The sequence below is a fragment of the Protopterus annectens genome, chromosome 1.part1, assembly GCF_019279795.1.
Source record: "Protopterus annectens isolate FY-2018-M chromosome 1.part1, PAN1.0, whole genome shotgun sequence".
Taxonomy (NCBI): Eukaryota; Metazoa; Chordata; order Ceratodontiformes; family Protopteridae; genus Protopterus; species Protopterus annectens.
In genome coordinates, this window is record NC_056726.1 from 130,565,379 (window position 1) to 130,584,605 (window position 19,227).

The 19,227-nt window shown below is 43.7% G+C and overlaps 1 protein-coding gene across 1 annotated transcript in view; it reads left to right on the forward strand.

The window, feature by feature from the left end:
• SERINC1 (serine incorporator 1) overlaps positions 1 to 19,227 on the forward strand; it is a gene marked incomplete at its 5' end in the record, with an annotated part of 787,452 nt that overhangs the window by 407,627 nt on the left and 360,598 nt on the right.

The following is a 19,227-nucleotide window of genomic DNA, read 5'->3' on the forward strand; positions in this document are numbered from 1 at the left end:
CTTACTATTTATATGGGCGTTCAGTCCTTAAAATGCTTAAAGATACAGCACACACACTGATGTTCATTGTGTTTCACTGTTGCAGTCATTACACTTGGGTTATCCTGCTGGCAGGCTACCCGCAGTTGGCCTGAATTCCAAAGTCCTGGTCCGGCGTCGGTTGCTGTTGCCTCTTCCCTGACGTCAGTGCGCCAGGGGTATAAAAGTTGCAGCCGACGCCATTTTTTTCAGTCTTTCTTGCCGCGCGGTGCCTGAAGCAAAAGCAGTTTGCAGGTGCCGGTCGGCCGACTCCTGAAATTTTCATATCCGAATTTCAGATCCGAAGTCTTCATTAAAGCTAAGTACCCCGTTGGGGAAACTTTTTTCTTGCTCCAGACCGATGTCAGAAAAAGTTAACAATTGTATTTCTTGTGGGAAGCAAATACCTCATAAGGATTTTCATTCTTACTGTTTTCCTTGCCTAGTCCCTGACCACAACGTTGCTAGCTGTCGGTTTTGTGCTAGATTTAACCAACGCACTATTAAGCGTCTGTTCGATTTTGCCTTTCATTACTTTGGCCGAAGATTTAATTATATAATGCCATCAGAACAGCCGATGACCGGAGTTTATAAAAAGCGCAAGGAAAAGGACAGGCATCAGAGGTCCAAAACCGACGAGGCCTCCGCTAGGCCAGTCGCCGGTTCTCAATGAGGCGCTTTCGCAGCCCCGGACTCCCGCTACCTCAGAGCCACAGGCCGCTTCCGACACCCACGTGAAGCCGACTAAGCCTCTGGATACTCAAGGTATTGGACATTCGGAAACTATTCCCTCAGATGGGTCCGGAGCCACTGAGCAGGCATCGGCTTCTGAGGGTGTTTTCAGACCTACACAGTTATACATTAAGCCAACCTCAGCTTCAAAGGCAAAGACTAAAGCAGCTCTAAAGACAAGGAAACAAGTACAGCATTCTCCTGCACAGACTTCCATGCCTAAAAAAACAGATGCTTAAAATGGCCGAAGACCTAATTTCTTTGGTCAGGGGTTCCCATCCCCCTCCAGATAAGAGGCCTAGGCAAGAGACAAAATATGAATCTTCAAATCAGGTTTCCATTTCCTCTGATTCATCTTCTAAACAGGGATACTCCCTTTCTCCCTATGAGGATTCTAATGCTGAAGAGTCTATTCCTTCAGCCTCTCCTCCTGAGGATTATTCTTTTGGGGAAACCCTTCACACCATGAGGGAGCACTTTCACTGGATGAGCCAAGATTACTCAGAATCTAAGAAAAGGCTCAGAGACTTTCTTTTACTACCTCAGCACAGACCTCTTGCTATTCCACCAGTTCTAGACATATAGTAGATGATGTATTTTCAGAGTCCAGCCTGTCTCCTGACTTTTTACCCCCTGCACTGGTTAAGCCAAACAGATACTGCAAGGTTCCAGATTCCCACAAATTTCTATATAAAAACCCTGCTGCTGACCCAGAAACTATATCTCATGGTCCCAAAGGGGTCAAGGTTTCCACTGCGAAAAACCCTGTCCACTGTGATAGGGATTCTAGGGCAATGGACAGATGGGGGAAAAAGTTTAGACTTCTGCTACCTTGGCTGTAAGGGCTTTAAATTGTCAGTTTCATATGCTTAAATATCAGCAATATTTAATGTCACTGCTAAAACAGAAAATGTTGACAAATTCTGAATGTGCAGATAACAAGGAAATGCAGGATTTATTGCATGCAGCTAAACAATTGGGAAAACATACTTTGCAATGTGGTTTTGATTCACTGGGAGAGGCCTCTTGCAGGGCCGCTGTTATGGGTACTGTCATTAGAAGGCATGCTTGGTTAAAGGAACAAAATCTGTCTGATCATGTTAAAGCAAAATTATTGGATGCTCCTTTACAGCATGATACTTTGTTTGGTGTTAAGGCAGAAGAGGTGTTGAAGAAAATGGAGAATAAAGCGAAATCTATGCAGACAGTTAAGGATTTCTTACAGGTACAACCACCCAGATTTAGCAGGAACTGGCCTTCAAAGAATTGGTCCTTTCCAGTGTCAGACAGGCCACAAAGAGGCCGATACAGACGCCCTAGAGGCAGATCCCAGCCCCAAGACTCCTACAGGCCTAAACAATGGGGTGCTTCCACCTCCAAAAGCGGAGAAGACCAATCACAGCCATATAGAAAACAGTCCCAATGACTTTCCTCTGCCAATACCAAGCACTTATCTTGTGGCAGCTCTCTTAGGGGGAAAACTAGCACTTTTTTCACAAAAGTGGCATATTATCACCCAGGACAAATGGGTCTTGAATATAGTGTCCCAGGGCTACAGGTTCCACTTTCACACCCTGACAAAGGCAAAAGGTATGCCAGACCTGCCACAAAATCAATGGGCAGAGGCACAAAAACAAGTTGCATCCTTCATGGACATGAGGGCCATTCAGCGAGTACCACAGCAAGAGCAGGGACAAGGATTTTACTCAAGACTATTCCTGGTACCCAGAAAGGACAAAGCATGGAGACCAATACTGGACCTGTCTATTCTAAACACTTTTCTGGACGTTCCAAAATTCAAAATGTTGACTCTGCAACAGTGTCTGCCCATGCTGGGCAAGAAGGCTGGGCTTGTAACTTTGGACCTAAAAGAGGCATACCTGCATGTCCCAATCAGACATATTTGCAGAGGATACCACCGATTCATAGCTGGATCAGTGCACTACCAATTCTCAGCACTGCCCTTTGGCTCATCTACTGCTCCCAGGGTCTTCACAAAATGCCTGGCACCAGTAATTGCTTTCTGCAGACAGAGGAATTCAAATATACCCTTAAATAGACGACTGCCTTATTCAAGCAGAGAACAAATACATTCTAATGAAGCATCTGGCGTTTGTAAAAAGATTACTAATTTGCCTAGGGTACACGGTAAACGAAAAGAAATAAAAACTAGTACCCTCTCAAGAGATAATATTTCTGGGCGTAAGCTTAAATACAACTGCCCAGATGGCTTATCTCACGCCAGACAAACAAAGGCAACTGACTTCTTAATTTGAAATGTTGGCAACAAAGACCCAGTTATCTGCAAGAAAAATTCTGCAGTCTTTGGGCTTCATGGCTTCCTGCATTCTACTAATTCCATATGCAAGACTGCATATGAGGAAACTACAATGGTATCTAAAAAGTGTTTGGACTCAACATTGCCACAGCCTTGAAACATTAATTACCCTCATTCCCTGCCTGCAACAGGAGTTTCGATGGTGGGCATAGGCCTGTCACCACAACAAGGGACAGTCATTCACTCTACCCACGGCCAGGCAAACTAACAACAGATGCATCAGATTATGCCTGGGGGGCCCACATGGCAGGAAATTGTATTCAGGGATCATGGCCAGCAACCCAAATGCATCTTTATATCAATCAAAAAGAGATGCTAGCTGTTCAGAATGCCCTGACAGCTTTCTAGGATCTACTTCATCCAGGACAACTACTGGTAAAGATGGACAATACCACAGTCATGTGGTACATAAACAAACAGGGAGGCACACATTCCTACTCCCTCTGCAGACAAGCCATGACTTTGTGGAACACAGCATTGACTTATCAAGTACACCTGCAAGCACAATTCCTGCCAGGAAAGACAAATACTCTGGCAGATGAACTAAGCAAAAATCTCACTGATCCTCACGAGTGGAAACTAAATCCATAAATCTTCAGCATGATAACAAGGAAATAGGGATGCCCAGGCATAGATCTATTTGCCTCCCCCCACAACTGCCAACTACAGAGATTCTGCACAAGGACTTATCACAAACAAGCATGGAAAGTGGATGCCCTATCATTCAGCTGGAAAACCCTTACAGTATATGCCTTTCCTCCACTGCCTCTCCTCCCCAAGGTACTCCTAAAGGTCAGACAAGAGAAGCCAAAAATGATATTGATTGCCCCAGATTGGCCACTGCAGCACTGGTACCCAATCCTAAAGAGCTTGTCTCAAGGCCCAGCCTGAACATTACCCCAAATTCCTCATTTGCTGACCCAACAAAACAATCAGATCCTACACAGCCAACTCGGAACCCTAAATCTGGCTGCATGGCTGATAATTTAACCATTCAGAACACACCTCTCTCTAAAGCAGTTATGGATGTTATTTTGGAGGCCAGGAGGCCCAGCACCAGAAAATCTTATACAGAAAAATGGAAGAGATTCTGTGCTTGGAACCAGGCACAAGGAATGGACTTGCTTGTACCAAATATTCCTCAGATTTTACAATACCTAACTGAGATGCTGGACAAAGGCCTATCCTTCTCATGAATTAAGATCCATGCCTCTGCCATTTCAGCTCATTACAATACGGATCCACCTATTTTTTCACATCCACTGCTAAGGCAGTATCTCAGAGGGGCCAAAAACATAAGGCCTCCAAGGAGAGCTCCAGCACCTGCATGGGACCTCAGTTTTGTCTTGGAAAAGCTCACACTGCCTCCATTTGAGGCAGCCAATACAGCTGAGATAAAATACTTACCATGGAAAACAGCTCTGCTCCTAGCAATAACCTCAGCAAGAAGAGTTTCAGAGTTACAGACACTAATGGCCGTGGAACTTTTTATTATATTCCATCCGGACAGGGTTTCTCTGAGGACAAACCCAACATTTATGCCTAAGGTAGTGTCCAGTGTGGCTCTTAACCAAACCATTCATTTGCCTACCTTTTGCCCAAACCCACAGAATAAGGGGGAGAGACTTCTGCATTCTTTGGACATACATAGACAGCTATGCTTCTACTTGGATAAAACTAAAGCCTTCAGAAAGACTGAGCAACTCTTAGTGGCATATGCTGCAGGATCGCAAGGAAAAGTTATTTCAAAGCAGACTATTTCAAAATGGATAGGCCACTGCATTCGTTTCTGCTATTCCCAACATGGCAAATCAGTGCCTAAGGGCATTAGGCCACATTCTACCAGAGCAGCAGCCACTTCAGCAGCCTTCCTCAGCAGAGTACCAACTAAGGACATTTTGGAGGCTGCAACTTGGACTTCAGTGCACACTTTTACAAAGCACTACCACTTACCTCTTTACTCTAAATCCAGAGCAGGCTTCGCCACTGCAGTTTTGCAGGGCCTCATAGCCACTATTCTATCTAGGCCCAGACCCAACCTCAGCTTTGGGATTCAACCCAAGTGTAATGACTGCAACAGTGAAACACGATGAACATAGTACAGTTGTGTACCTACCATAAATGTAGATGTTTGAGTGTATTCACTGTTGCAGTCCAGGTTACCCTCCCTCCATCCCTTTTTCATTGCTGGGACTTATCTGTACTTCTCTATTCTATACAACCTATGTGGTGTATTTGCTTGTAGATGAAGGTAATGTTTGTTAGTGCATGCTTTTTTATAAGCAGAATTTTTAGCATACTCTTTTGGGGGCACCTGACATCTGGGGCAAGAAAAACTGAAGAAAATGACGGCTGCATCTTTTATACCCCTGGCGCACTGACGTCAGGGAAGAGGCAACAGCAACCGACGCTGGACCAGGATTTTGGAATTCAGGCCGACTGCTGGTAGCCTGCCAGCAGGATAACCCAAGTGTAATGACTGCAACAGTGAATACACTCGAACATCTACATTTATGGTAGGTACACAACTGTACTTTCTACATCCTCCCTCCTTGAGAAATAGGTTATGCAGTATAGACAATATCACTTGACATTCAGACAGTACAAATAATTCTTTGTCATGCAGTTATACAGAACTAGATACACATATATACGATCAAGTCCAGGTCTCTGTGTACTTCACACTAAGTCTGGAAATGCGATCAAAGTGTGTGACATTAAATTTAGAATCAGATTTAGCAACTGGGACTCTTTCGCTGCTGAATGTTCAACCTTAGGAACGTCAGGAACATTATCAGGACATGTTCTGCAACAGGAACATTGCCTAGATTGCTTTTGAGATCTAGAGTCTGTATCACAGGAACAATGCTCCAGTATTGATTCTGGTACAGGAAGATGTCTGCGATTTCGTACTCCACACCCTCAGATTCTACGAAGTAGGATCTCTGCTCTGTGCATATACCTGTTACTTGACCAATCCAGTCGAAACCTTTTGCTGTTTGTATGTTCACTGTCTCTCCTTCTTTCAATGGGCAAAGAAATCTGCTCGATTTGTCATAGCTGAACTTCTGGAAAGAATGCTTCCTGAATAATTGGGCTCTAATGGTGATGCTGTTTTAGGCTTCAACAAACTAGAACCAACAGGCAATGTTGATGTTCATCGTGTTACCCTGCTGCAGTCATCACACTTGGGTTATCCTGCCATCAGGCGGTCCTGCACTCGGCCCGAATTCCAAAGTCTTGGTCCGGCGTCTGTTGCTGTCGCTTCTTCCCTGACGCCAGTGCGACAGGGGTATATAAGAGGCATCCGATGCCATTTTCTTCAGTCTTTCTTGCCGTGCGGTACCCGAAACAGAAGAATTTCGCAAGTGCCAGTCATCCGACACTTGAGATTTTCGATTTGAATTTCAGTCCGAAGTCTTCAGTAAAGCTAAGTACCCAGTTGGGGAACATTTTCTTGCCTCAATCCGATGTCAGAAAAAGTTAACAATTGCATTTCTTGTGGGAAGCAAATACCTCATAAGGACTTCCATTCCTATTGTATTCCTTGCCTAGGCCCAGACCACGACGTCACAGGTTGTCGGTTTTGCACTAGGTTTAATAAACAAACTATCAAACGCCGTTTTGACTTCACACGGCATTACTTTGGTAGGAAATTTAATTACATCATGCCGTCGGAGCAGCCAATGACTGCCATACATAAAAAACGCAAGGATAAGGACAGGCAGCCTAGGAATAAGCCAGACTCCGAGGCCTCAGCTGGGCCTGTCGCCGGTTCTCCGGTTTTCAGTGAGGCGCCTACGCGCAGCCCCTGATGACCGCAGAAATGGAACCCCAGACAGCTACGGATTCCGAAGCGGAGCCTACTAGGCCTACGTAGCCATCTACCGACACCGGAGCAGTAGTAGACACCGGTGCAGTGGAAATACCTTCGGTTGCAGAAGGTGTCTTCAGACAGACTACACTCACCATTAAATCTTATGCTAAGCTTAAAACTCCTTTAAAACCTAAGAAAACTGTATATCAGTCTACAGTTCAAGACCCCCATGCCTAAGAAACAGATGCTTAAGATGGCTGAAGATTTGATTCCCCTTATTAGGGGTTCCCATCCCCCTCCTGATAAAAGACCAAGACAAGAGGAGGATTGTGCATCCTTTGACCAGGTTTCGCTCTCCTCAGATTCTTCTGTGGAACAGGATTACACTTTTCCACCTTATGAAGATTCTGATGCTGAAGACTCTATTCCCTCAGCATCTCCCCCTGAAGACTACTCCTTTGGGGAAACTTTACATACCATGAGGGAACATTTCCACTGGGAAGGCCAGGATTACTCAGATTCTAAGAAAAGGCTCTGAGAGTTCCTTTTACTACTCCAGCACAGACCTCTTGCTATCCCTCCTGTTTTAGATATTGTGGATGATGTTTACTTGGAGTCTAGTTTAAATCCAGACTCTCTATCTCCTGCTCCAGCCAAACCAGACAGATACTACAGAGTACCTGACTCACACAAATTCCTTTATAAAAGCCCTGTAGCTGACCCAGAAACAATTTCCCAGGGTCCTAAGGGAGCAAAAGCTTCTATGGCTAAAAATCCTGTGCCCTCTGAAAGGGATTCCAGAGCCCTGGATAGATGGGGAAAGAAAATATACACCTCAGCAACTCTGACTATGAGACCATTAAATTGCCAGTTTCACATGTTGAAATATCAGCAATTCCTAATGTCTCAGTTAAAACAAAAAAATGAGCACACATTCAGAACAGTCTGAATTCAAGGAAATGCAGGATCTGTTGCATGCAGCTGAACAGGTGGGCAAACATACTTTACAATGCGGATTTGATTCATTGGAAGCTTCCTGTAGAGCAGCTGTTACTGGCTCTGTCATACTTAGACATGCTTGATTAAAAGAACAAACCCTCCATGACCATGTTATAGCAAAATTATTGGATGCACCTTTACAGCAGGATGTATTATTTGGTGTCAAAACAGAAGAGGTTTTAAAGAAAATGGAGGATAAGGCAAAGTCTATGCAAACTGTCAACGATTTTTTGCAGGTACAATCCCCTCGTTTCAGCAGAAATTGGCCAACAAAAAACTGGTCCTTTCCAGCTTCAGACAGATCACAGAGGGGCACATACAGACGCCCAAGGGGCAGAGGTCAGTCACAGGGCCCTTACAAACCTCGCCAATGGGGTTCTGCTACCCAGAAAGGAGGAGAAGACAGGCCCCAAGCTAGTAGAAGACAAACACAATGACTATCTTCAAACTACCAAGCAAATTTCTCCTGGCAACTCCCTTGGGAGGAAAACTAGCATTTTTTGCAGACATCTGGCACATCATCACAAAAGGCAAATGTGTTCTAAACATTGTCTCTCAAGGATACAGATTCCACTTTCATACCTTACCAAGGATCAAAGGAATGCCAAACCTGCCTCCAAATCTATGGGCAGAGGCACAAAAACAAATTACAGCTCTCATGAACATGAGAGCCATTCAACAGGTACCTACACAGGAGCAAGGACAAGGATTTTACTCAAGACTCTTCCTAGTCCCAAGAAAGGACAAAGCATGGAGACCCATTCTGGATCTTTCAGTTCTGAACACCTATCTGCACCAAAAATCAAGATGCTAACACTACAGCAGCTTCTTCCCATGCTGGGCAAGAATGCTTGGCTAGTCACTTTGGACCTCAAGGAGGCATACCTGCATGTCCCTATCAGACAAAATTGCAGAAGATACCTCCGCTTCATTGCAGGTTCAACGCATTATCAATTCTCTGCACTGCCCTTTGGCTTATTTACTGCGCCCAGGGTCTTTACAAAATGTCTGGCACCAGTAATTGCATACTCAGACAGAGGAATTCAAATATACTCATACCTGGACGACTGCCTTATTCAAGCAGAAAGCAAGGACATTCTTTTAAACCATCTGGCATTTGTCAAACACCTTTTAAGTTGCCTAGGGTACACAGTAAACGAAAATAAATCAAAACTAGTGCCCTCACAAAATATAACATTCCTGGGTGCCAGCTTGAATACAATGGCCCAGATGGCTTATCTCACGCCAGACAAGCAACGACAGCTAATTCAATATTTCAAAATGGCAACAAAGACCCAACTCCCTGCAAGAAAAATTCTGCAGGCCTTGGGATTCATGGCATCTTGCATACTACTAATACCATTTGCAAAACTGCATATGAGGAAATTACAATGGTACCTGAAAAGTGTATGGACTCAGCACAGCCACAGCTTGGAAACAATGATACCACTCATTCCCTGCCTTCAACAGGAGTTTCTGTGGTGGGCACAGGCATGTCACCTCAACAAGGGTCAGCCTTTCACCTTACCCACAGCCAGGCAAACTATGACAACAGATGCATCGGACTATGCCTGGGGAGCACACATGGCAGGGCAGTGCATTCACGGCAAATGGACTACAGATCAGAGGCATCTGCATATCAGTCAAAAAGAAATGCTAGCAGTACAGAATGCCCTAACAGCTTTCAAGGACCTTCTACACCCAGGACAATTAATAATAAAGACGGACAATACCACAGTAATGTGGTACATAAACAAGCAAAGGGGCACACATTCCTACCCTCTATGCAGGCAAGCAATGACCTTGTGGAACACTGCACTGTCTTACCAGGTTCAATTACAAGCACAGTTCCTGCCCGGAAAGAAAAACGCATTGGCAGACGACCTAAGCAGAAACATCATGGATCCACACGAAATGAAACTAGATCCACAAGTATTTGCAATGATAGCGCAAAATGGGGATACCTAGACATACATCTGTTTGCAAGCCCCCACAACTACCAACTTCAAAAATTTTGCACAAGGACCTTCCATCCACTAGCTTGGAAAGTGGACGCCCTCTCATTCAGTTGGAAAACATTAACAGTGTATGCCTTCCCTCCACTGCCTCTTCTAGCAAAGGTACTGCTGAAAGTCAGATTAGAGAGGCCACAAATGATACTTGTTGCACCAGACTGGCCACGCCAGCATTGGTATCCAGTTTTAAGGAACATGGCCCATGGCCCACCATGGATTTTGCCACAAATTCCTCACCTGCTCACCCAGCGAGACAATCAGATTCTACACAGCCAGCTCAAGACTTTAAACCTGGCTGCATGGCAAATTACCTAAACAACCAGCCAACACCTTTATCCAAAGCTGTTATGGATGTCATTCTGGAGGCCAGGAGGCCCAGCACTAGGAAAACCTATTCAGACAAATGGAAAGATTTTTGCCTGGAACCAGGCTAATGGCCTAAATCCCCTTGATCCAAACATCCCTCAGATTCTACAATATTTAACTGAGATGTTACACAAAGGACTTTCCTTTTCATCTATTAAGATCCAAGCCTCAGCAATTTCAGTTTATTACAGCACGGATCCTCCTTTATTCTCACATCCACTCCTAAGACAGTACCTCAGAGGGGCTAAGAACTTAAGACCGCCAAGGAGAGCTCCAACACCTACTTGGGATCTCAACTTTGTTCTGGAAAAGCTTACACTGCCGCCCTTTGAACCAGCTTTTTCAGCTGATTTAAAATTTCTTTCATGGAAAACTGCCCTACTACTAGCAATAACCTCAGCTAGAAGAGTCTCAGAGCTACAGGCACTAATGGCAGTGGAACCTTTCCTCATTTTTCATCAAGACAGAGTCTCTCTACAAACTAATCCTTCCTTTACACTCGAACATCTGCATTTATGGCAGGTACAAAACTGTACTTTCTGGTTTACCTGGATAGAAGTGTCTGAGCAGGTGAACCAAGTTTATTGTCACGGGGTATGTTTCTGAGATTGAATAAATTCAAAAAGACACTGGTATTGTAATGTTTTGACCTTTCAAGTAACTGCTTTGCACTCTACTGTACATTTAGCTAGTCCATTTGACTGTGGATATGCTAGACTATTAGTAACATGCATGAAGTCCCGTTCTCTTGCAAATTTCTGAAACAACTGATTAGTAAATTGAGCACCATTGTCCGAAATAACTGTGTGGACTACCATGGACTGAGAAATGAGGTTTCAACTTGGTGATAATAGCAGTGGACATTGGGTTAGGTAGTAAATCCATCTCAAACCAGTTTGAATGAGTCTGCCAATACTAAGTAATGCTGATTGTTCCACTTGAATATATCAGTGGCTACTGTTGACCAAGGTAGTTCAGGAACTTGACTTAGCTGAAGTGGTTTTCTCTGCAAATGCAGTTTAGTACTATTGCATACTGAACAAGAAAAGTACTTTCAGTGCCTTTTACTAGAGAAGGCCAGAATACTAGATCTCACCCTTCTTTTTGTAGATTCAGAACCTGGGTGACAGTGATGCAAAATCTGGATATATTCGTGTTGTAAGGCAACAAGAGCAATTCTAGGACCTTTGAAAATAATGCCATCTTCCTTCAGCGTCTCATGTCTGTAAGGAAAACAAGTTTGCACTTCAGATGGTACACTTGATTGCTTTGACCGCCATCCAACATTAATGTAGTGGCTGAGCTTTTGCAAAATTGTAGAAAAGTTATGCACTTCCATTAAGTCAGTCAAAATTCTTTGTATCAAGCTGTTCCGTTGTATTTCTGGGTGATCTGGATAAGGTATAAAGAAGTTTGCCTTTTGTATAGACCATTTTGAAGTTGTACTTTTGCAATTTCAGCATAATTCTTTGTAATCTTGCTGGAGCTGAATGCGTAGGCTTCTTTAAAGTAGTAACTAGAGGTTGGTGATCAGTTTCAGTCTGAATAGCTCTACCATAAATATAATCATGAAGCTTTGAATATGCAAATACTATTGCCAAAAGTTCTTTCTGAATCTGAGCATATTGCATTTCAGTTTGGGTAAGGGTTCTAGATGCATAGGCTACTGGTCTGCCTTCTTGAAGAATAATTGCACCAAGACCAAATTTTGAAGCATCACAAGAAAGAGTTACTGCTTTATTAACATCATAGTGTCTTAATGTAGTTGGGGTGGCAATTTTCCGCTTAAGGTCTTCAAATGCTGTCTGGTGCTGTTCCAGCCATGACCATGTAACATTATTGCGCATCATCTCACTCAAAGGTGCTGTCAACTTACTGAAGTCTGGTATAAACTTGCCTAAATAGTGAACCATACCAAGAAAATGTAGAGCTTGAACATTATCAGGTGCTGGCATCTTATCAGGTGCTGGCATCTCAAGAATATCTGCTTGCTTGGACAGGTCTGGTCTCAAGCCAGTATTGGTAAATAAATGACCTACATATGTAACTTCTGGTAGTCTGAATTTGCACTTTAGAGGATTGAGCTTTTAAGTTCACTTCACGTGCTCTTTCTAGAACCTTCTTAAGGTTTCTGTCATGCTGTGCTTCACCATTGGCTCCAACCAGTAAATCCTCTGCTGTTATGGCACAAGAATAACCTGAAAAAATTTCTCCATCGCACACTGAAAGACTTCACTTGCAGAATTTATTCCAAATGGCATCCTTAGGAATCTGTGTCTTTCAGACTGGATGCTGAAAGTAGTCTGTAATGAGGATTTGTGATCAAGCATCACTTGCCAGAATGAGCTTTTTGCATCCAACACAGAAAAAACAGTGGCATTCGGTATTAGAGCTGTGACTTCTTTGACTGTACGCATTGGATAATGTGGTCTGTTTAATCCCTTGTTCAAATCTCTTGGGTCAGTACATATTTTGATTTCGTCTGAGCCTTTCTTGTGGGCTACTACCATGGATGACACCCACTCATTTGGTTCTGTAACTGGACAAATTACACCTTGCTCCACCAGTTTATCCATCTGAGCTTTAACTTTATCCTGCATAGCTGTTGGAACTTTTCTTGCTGGTCTGACCACTGGACTGACCTCTGGGTCTAACTTCATAGAATACTCAATTGGAAGTTTGCCCAACATTTCATTGAAAACATCAGCATACTCTGAGTAAATGGCTTCAGAAAAATTGGAACTAGGCTATGTGCTTAAATGAAACTTCTTTGGTAAAAGAAAGCAGATAAACTGTATCTGAGACGCACTGCACAGGTCTTCGGACTATATAGGATAAAAGCTGTAACATTTGCTAGCCGAATAACATGAAAGCACTACTGAGTCTTGGGTCTGAATTTCTTCACCTCCATAAGCAACAAGCTTTGCACTACTAGCCACATTGAGTTGTTCACCAGCTCTTACTTCAGCAAATGTCTGCTGATGTAACATTACACTTTGAACCAGTGTGTACTTTTAGCTCAGTGGATTTACCATTGATCTGGACAGTACAAAACACTTTGCTCCTTGCCAGCAAATTCACTGCATCAACCTTTTCACCAATTACAGATGCACCATCTACATAGAAAGTAGAATTGCAGCTCTCGATATGATCAACTTGCTTTATTGAGTGACCCTTCTTTATAACTGTATGATGTTTATTTAATTTGCAAAACTTTTGAAATTGGTTCCATTTTTTAAACTTGTGGCATTGCTGACCAAATGCCAAGCATTTCTATCTCAGACTCATGATTGGCAACGCAATTGCAATAGTTAACTGCAAAACTAGATTTGGGTTTTGCTGATTCATGCTTGTGCTGCACTGAGCATATTCCTTTCTTAGAACTTGCTGTAAAGCTACGTGGTTTCCCCGGAGAAACCCGCAGGGGCTATGGTTGCCATGTGCTTAAGCCTGCTTGTGTTTACCATGTGTTGCATGCTGCCTGCATTGGCTCTGGAGCCTGCCAAGACCATGCTGTTATCACTTCCAAGCATACTTGGGTGCCTGTCTGTAACTTCATGGATTTGACAACTCTCAATAGCTTTGCTTAGCGTTAAATTATTTTCGTAATTGAAAGAAAATACTGTGAAATGTTGAACTGCAAGCTTGTTTTCTTAAATGAAAGAATATGCTGTGAAATATTGAACTTAAAACAATGTAGCAACATTGCACTGTGCTGTAAAGAAAGCACTTCTTGTCTGTCCTTTGAGGTTAAAATTATTTCATGTCTATCCCTTTGAAGTTAAACTTTGGAGTTGATGAGTCAAGAATGAAGCATCCTGCCTATTGTTTTAACTTAAGGAATAATTACTAGAGTTTACATGTGGAATGTCTTTTATAGCTGTAGTTTCCTGCAGTTGCAAGATAACAAGAATCTAGTATCTGTTAGCCTGGGAACACCAGGAAAGTGTGAAATGATGTAATGAGAATCAGGACTGAAAATAGCAATTTAAACAGAGAGAATCAGAAGGCATTAAGCATTTTTGTCATGACCATCAAACTCATCAGCACTCTGCCTTTTTTCTTATGCAAGTTATCTTAGACTTGTGTTTTCTTTTAGAAATAGCTAGAAATTGGAAAGATTAGACTGTGTTTTTCTGTGATGTCAAAACTGTACTACTGAATTATTTTAAGTATTTCTCTGTGATCTCTGAACTCTTGACTAGCACTGTGTAGTAAGAAGCATTATTCTGTGTTTTTATTTTTTATAATTAAATACTTTAAAACCTTTCAACTGTGGCTGTTTTGTGTAGAGATACATTAAGCTCTAAGAGTACATTGCATGTGTATAAGGATCCTGTACCAAGTCACTCTAATAAGCTTTGACTGTTTAGTCATACTACCAGTTGGATAATAATATTGCACAGTAATAATTGGACACCCTTTTAAGGGCCTTTGAGTAACTGATAAATATTAGCTGAATGGTGGTAGGGTACTACCGTATAGTCTGGGAAAAGTGGGCACAGCTGGCGAACCTGTGCCAGCCTTCCCAGGAGTGTCTGTGTGGTTGTATAAACTCTTCTCAGTGTGTGTGTGTGTCAGCTACTTGGGCAGGGACACAACGCACTGGCTGGACAGAGGGTGCTGGACATTTTAGCTTGCCCAGCTGGCCGAGATCTGGACCCATAGCTGTGCCAGTGGGGAGTCTTATTGGGGACCTGGAGGGCAGTGGAGCGATCAGCCCCGGACTGACTGACCTCTGTGTGCTCTTAAGGGAAATTGCACTTTACTGTGTGTATTTGTTATCCTTTCCTCATATATCAGACGCCATCTCTGGTGTTAGTGGTGAGGATTGAGGCTCCTTGATTTCTGGGCCAGGGCACGGGCATCACAGTCTTGTTTTATCTTTTTTATAAGATAAACTGTTTGTGCAAGTTTTCATTACCTTTGGGGTTTTTTCTGGATTTCTTTTGTGCTCGTTTCTCTTAGTCTTAGTTTAACCCTCACTGTTAGCTCTGCACCTCGTAGCTCAGGAAAGCTGTCTCTGGAATCCCAGTTCTGACTCCATGTCGCTCATCTAGTCAGGATGTAATAGACTAGACTTCTTATATACAAACACATCAGGTTTGAGGGTTAATAACTTTAACTTAGGTAAACTTCTATACATGCTATCTGTTACACTCATACATGCTCACACTCTGGCTGCGCACTCAAAATGGCACTGAAGCTAGCACATGCTTGCTATTTATATGCAAGTTCAGTCCTTGAAACGCTTCTTAAACATACAGTGCACACACTGTGTTCTACAGTTCTGTACTTCTTCGTAGTGGGTACAGCTGCCTCTGTGCAGCTGTTAACATGCTTGTACAGGGATGTCCTTCAAGAATGCAACTGCAGTCATAACATGTGGGTTGTCCTGCCTCAGGCAGCCCTCGGTCGGCCGGATTCCAAAGTCTGGGTCCGATGTCGGCTGATGTCGCATTTCTCTCCGACGTCAGTGCGGCTGGAGTACATAAGCATCAGCCGACACCATTTTCTTAAGTCTTTCTTGCCGCGGTGCGGCAGAAGCGGTTCGCAAGTGCCGGTCGGTCAGCTCCTATACTCTTCGAATCCGAAGTCATCAAAAAAGCTAAGTACCCCGTTGGGGACCTTTTCTTGCCTCAGCCGATGTCAGAAATTACTCTCCGATACCAGATACCACTCCGACGCCAGTTATAGATTTTCCTCCGGATACTGAAACCGAGGAAATGCCAGAGACCATTGCTGTAGATAAGGTCACTCCTGCACGTGGAGCTGCCAGGCCTCCTATGGCCATGTCTATTAAGGCCTACACTCGGGCTAAGGCAGCCAGCAAGACTAAGCACCTTACAGCAAAAACCTTGCCTCAAACTACTCCTGAGAAACAAATCATGTCTATGGCCGCAGACTTAATTTCCATGATTAGAGGTTCACAAGCCCATCCTGAGAGAGCATCCCAGCCTCCTCCAGGTAAGAGGCCCCGGGTAGATCCCTCTGAACCTATCCCTACAGATGAAGACTCTGAGGACTCTATCCACTCCGAGGGACAGGATGACCTCTTTCAGACCTATGAGGACTCGGATGCAGAGGATTCCATCCCTCCTGAGGATATTTCTTTGGGGAAGTTCTGCATACCATGAGGGAACATTTCAAGTGGCAAGGCCAGGAATATTCTGATTCCAGAAAGCGCCTTCGAACCTTCCTTAAAAAGCCCCAGCACAGGCCCCTAGCTATTCCTCCTGTGCTTGATGTTTTGGATGATCTATATTCTGACTCCAGTGATACCCCTGATTCCCTTCCTCCTGCACCACCCAAACCAGACAGATATTACAGGGTCCCAGACACACATTCCCATTTGTTCAGGGCCCATACTGTGGATTTAGAAACTATTTCTCAGGGACCTAAAGGTGTTTCAGCTTCCACTTCTAAAAATCCCTTGCCTTCCAACAGGGAAGCTAGGTCATTAGAGAGATGGGGGAAAAAGGTGTACACCTCCACCACTTTATCTATGAGAGCTTTGAATTGCCTTGGAAAAGAACAAGCTTTTTGGTGCTAATGCTAAAGATGTGTTAAAGTCCATCGAGGAAAAAGCAAAATCAGTTCAGACGGTCAAAGATTTCCTCCAGGTTCAGCCCCCCAGATTCAGCAGGAATTGGCCTTCAAAGAACTGGTCCTTTCCTAACCCTGAAAAATTTCAAAGGGGTAAAAATAGGCGTGGCCGAGGAAGAGGACAATACAGAGGTTCTTACAGGGGACGACAATGGCAGCCAGCAAACCAAAGAAGTGACACTGGGTCTCCCCCACCCCTCAGACACAATCTCAATGACTTTCCTCTACAACCGCCAACCAAGGAGCAAACAGAGGCACCCTTGGGCAGAAAATTATCTCTGTTTTCAGACAGTTGGCACAGATTGACAAAAGACAAATGGATTTTGGACATTATAGACCAAGGTTACAGGTTCCATTTTCACACCTTACCCAGAAAAAAGGGCATGCCAAACCTACCACAAAACCAGAGGGCAGAGGCTATCAAGCAAATTTCTCTTCTGGCTCAGATAAAAGCAATAGAAAGAGTACCACAACAAGAACAAGGCCAGGGGTTCTACTCAAGACTGTTCCTTGTGCCAAAAAAAGAAACACAATGGAGACCAATACTGGATTTGTCCGCATTAAACACTTTTCTCATAGTACCAAAGTTCAAAATGCTGACTCTACAGCAACTCCTTCCCATGCTGGGCAAGGGGTCTTGGCTGATTACTCTGGACCTCAAGGAGGCATACCTGCATGTCCCTATCAGACACAGCTGCAGAAGATACCTCAGATTTCTTGCAGGGCCAGAGCATTATCAATTCTCAGCATTGCCATTTGGCTTATCTACTGCCCAGAGTATTCACAAAATGCCTGGCTTCAGTAATTGCTCATTGCAGGCTCCAGGGATTCAAATTTAACTGCCTTATACAAGCGGACGACAAACTGATGTTGACAAAAAACCTGAACTGTGTCATACAATTACTTCAGGCTCTGGGATACACAGTCAACTTTCAAAAGTCAAGACTTCAACCATCCCAGCAAATAACCTTCTTAGGAGCCAATCTGGACACAGCCTCTCAAATGGCTTACCTGACAGAAGACAAGCAAGAGAAGTTAACTCATTATTTCAAGGGTTTGGCAAAACTCACCCAGATGACTGCAAGGAGATTCCTACAGGCCCTGGGTTACATGGCATCCTGCATTCTCCTGGTTCCATTAGCAAGACTACACATGAGAAAACTTCAGTGGTACTTAAAAAGTCTATGGTCTCAGCACAACAACAACTTAGAGGCAACCATACCGCTCATTCCATGCCTACAAAAGGAATTCCTATGGTGGGCCTCGGTAAGCCAGGCAAACACAGGTATGTCATTCAAAAAACCTCAGATAACACAGACCATGACCACAGACTCCTCAGACATTGGATGGGGGGGCGCATATGGAAGGCAGATGCATACAAGGACAATGGTCTCCAAAGGAAACACATCTGCATATAAACCAAAAAGAAATGCTGGCAGTAATGCATGCCATCGAGGCCTTTCGACAACAACTTCAACAAGGCCATTTACTGATACGGACAGACAACACCACTGTGATGTGGTACATAAACAAGCAAGGGGGCACCCATTCCTACCCCCTTTGCAGACTGACAATGAATCTTTGGGAAAAATCACTGAGCCTGAACATACACTTACAATCCCAGTTTGTTCCAGGCAAAGACAATGTGCTGGCAGACAGCCTAAGCAGGAATTTTATAGATCCTCACGAGTGGAGCTTACACCCAAGGATCTTCACGCAACTCACCTCGATATGGGGCAGGCCAGAAGTAGATCTATTTGCCTCTCACCTCAACCATCATCTGAAAAAATTCTGTTCAAGGACATACCATCCACAAGCTTGGAAAATAGATGCTCTTTCATTCAACTGGAACTCCCTAAAAATATATGCATTCCCACCTCTGCCACTGATGACCACAGTGCTACTGAAGATCAAAGCAGAGAGACCCAAAGGGATCCTAATAGCTCCAGACTGGCCAAGACAACACTGGTATCCGCTACTACGGAGCATATGTCACAACAAGAAGTGGGTCCTTCCCCAATGGCCCCTACTTTTGACTCAGCACAACTTCAAAACAGTGCATCCAAACCTTCAGACACTGCAACTAACAGCCTGGGAGATTCCATGAATAACCTCACTCTTTCTCTCTCCAAGGAAGTCCAACGGATACTAACAGAAGCTCGAAGACCATCCACCAGAAAGGTTTATTTGGCAAAATGGAGGCGATTCAGCATTTGGAGCACCAGCAAGGGTCATGATGCATCACTATTGAACATCCCACTCATCCTGGAATATTTGGCAGATATGCTTCAGAATGGACTCTCATATTCTTCCATAAAGATACATGCTTCAGCTAT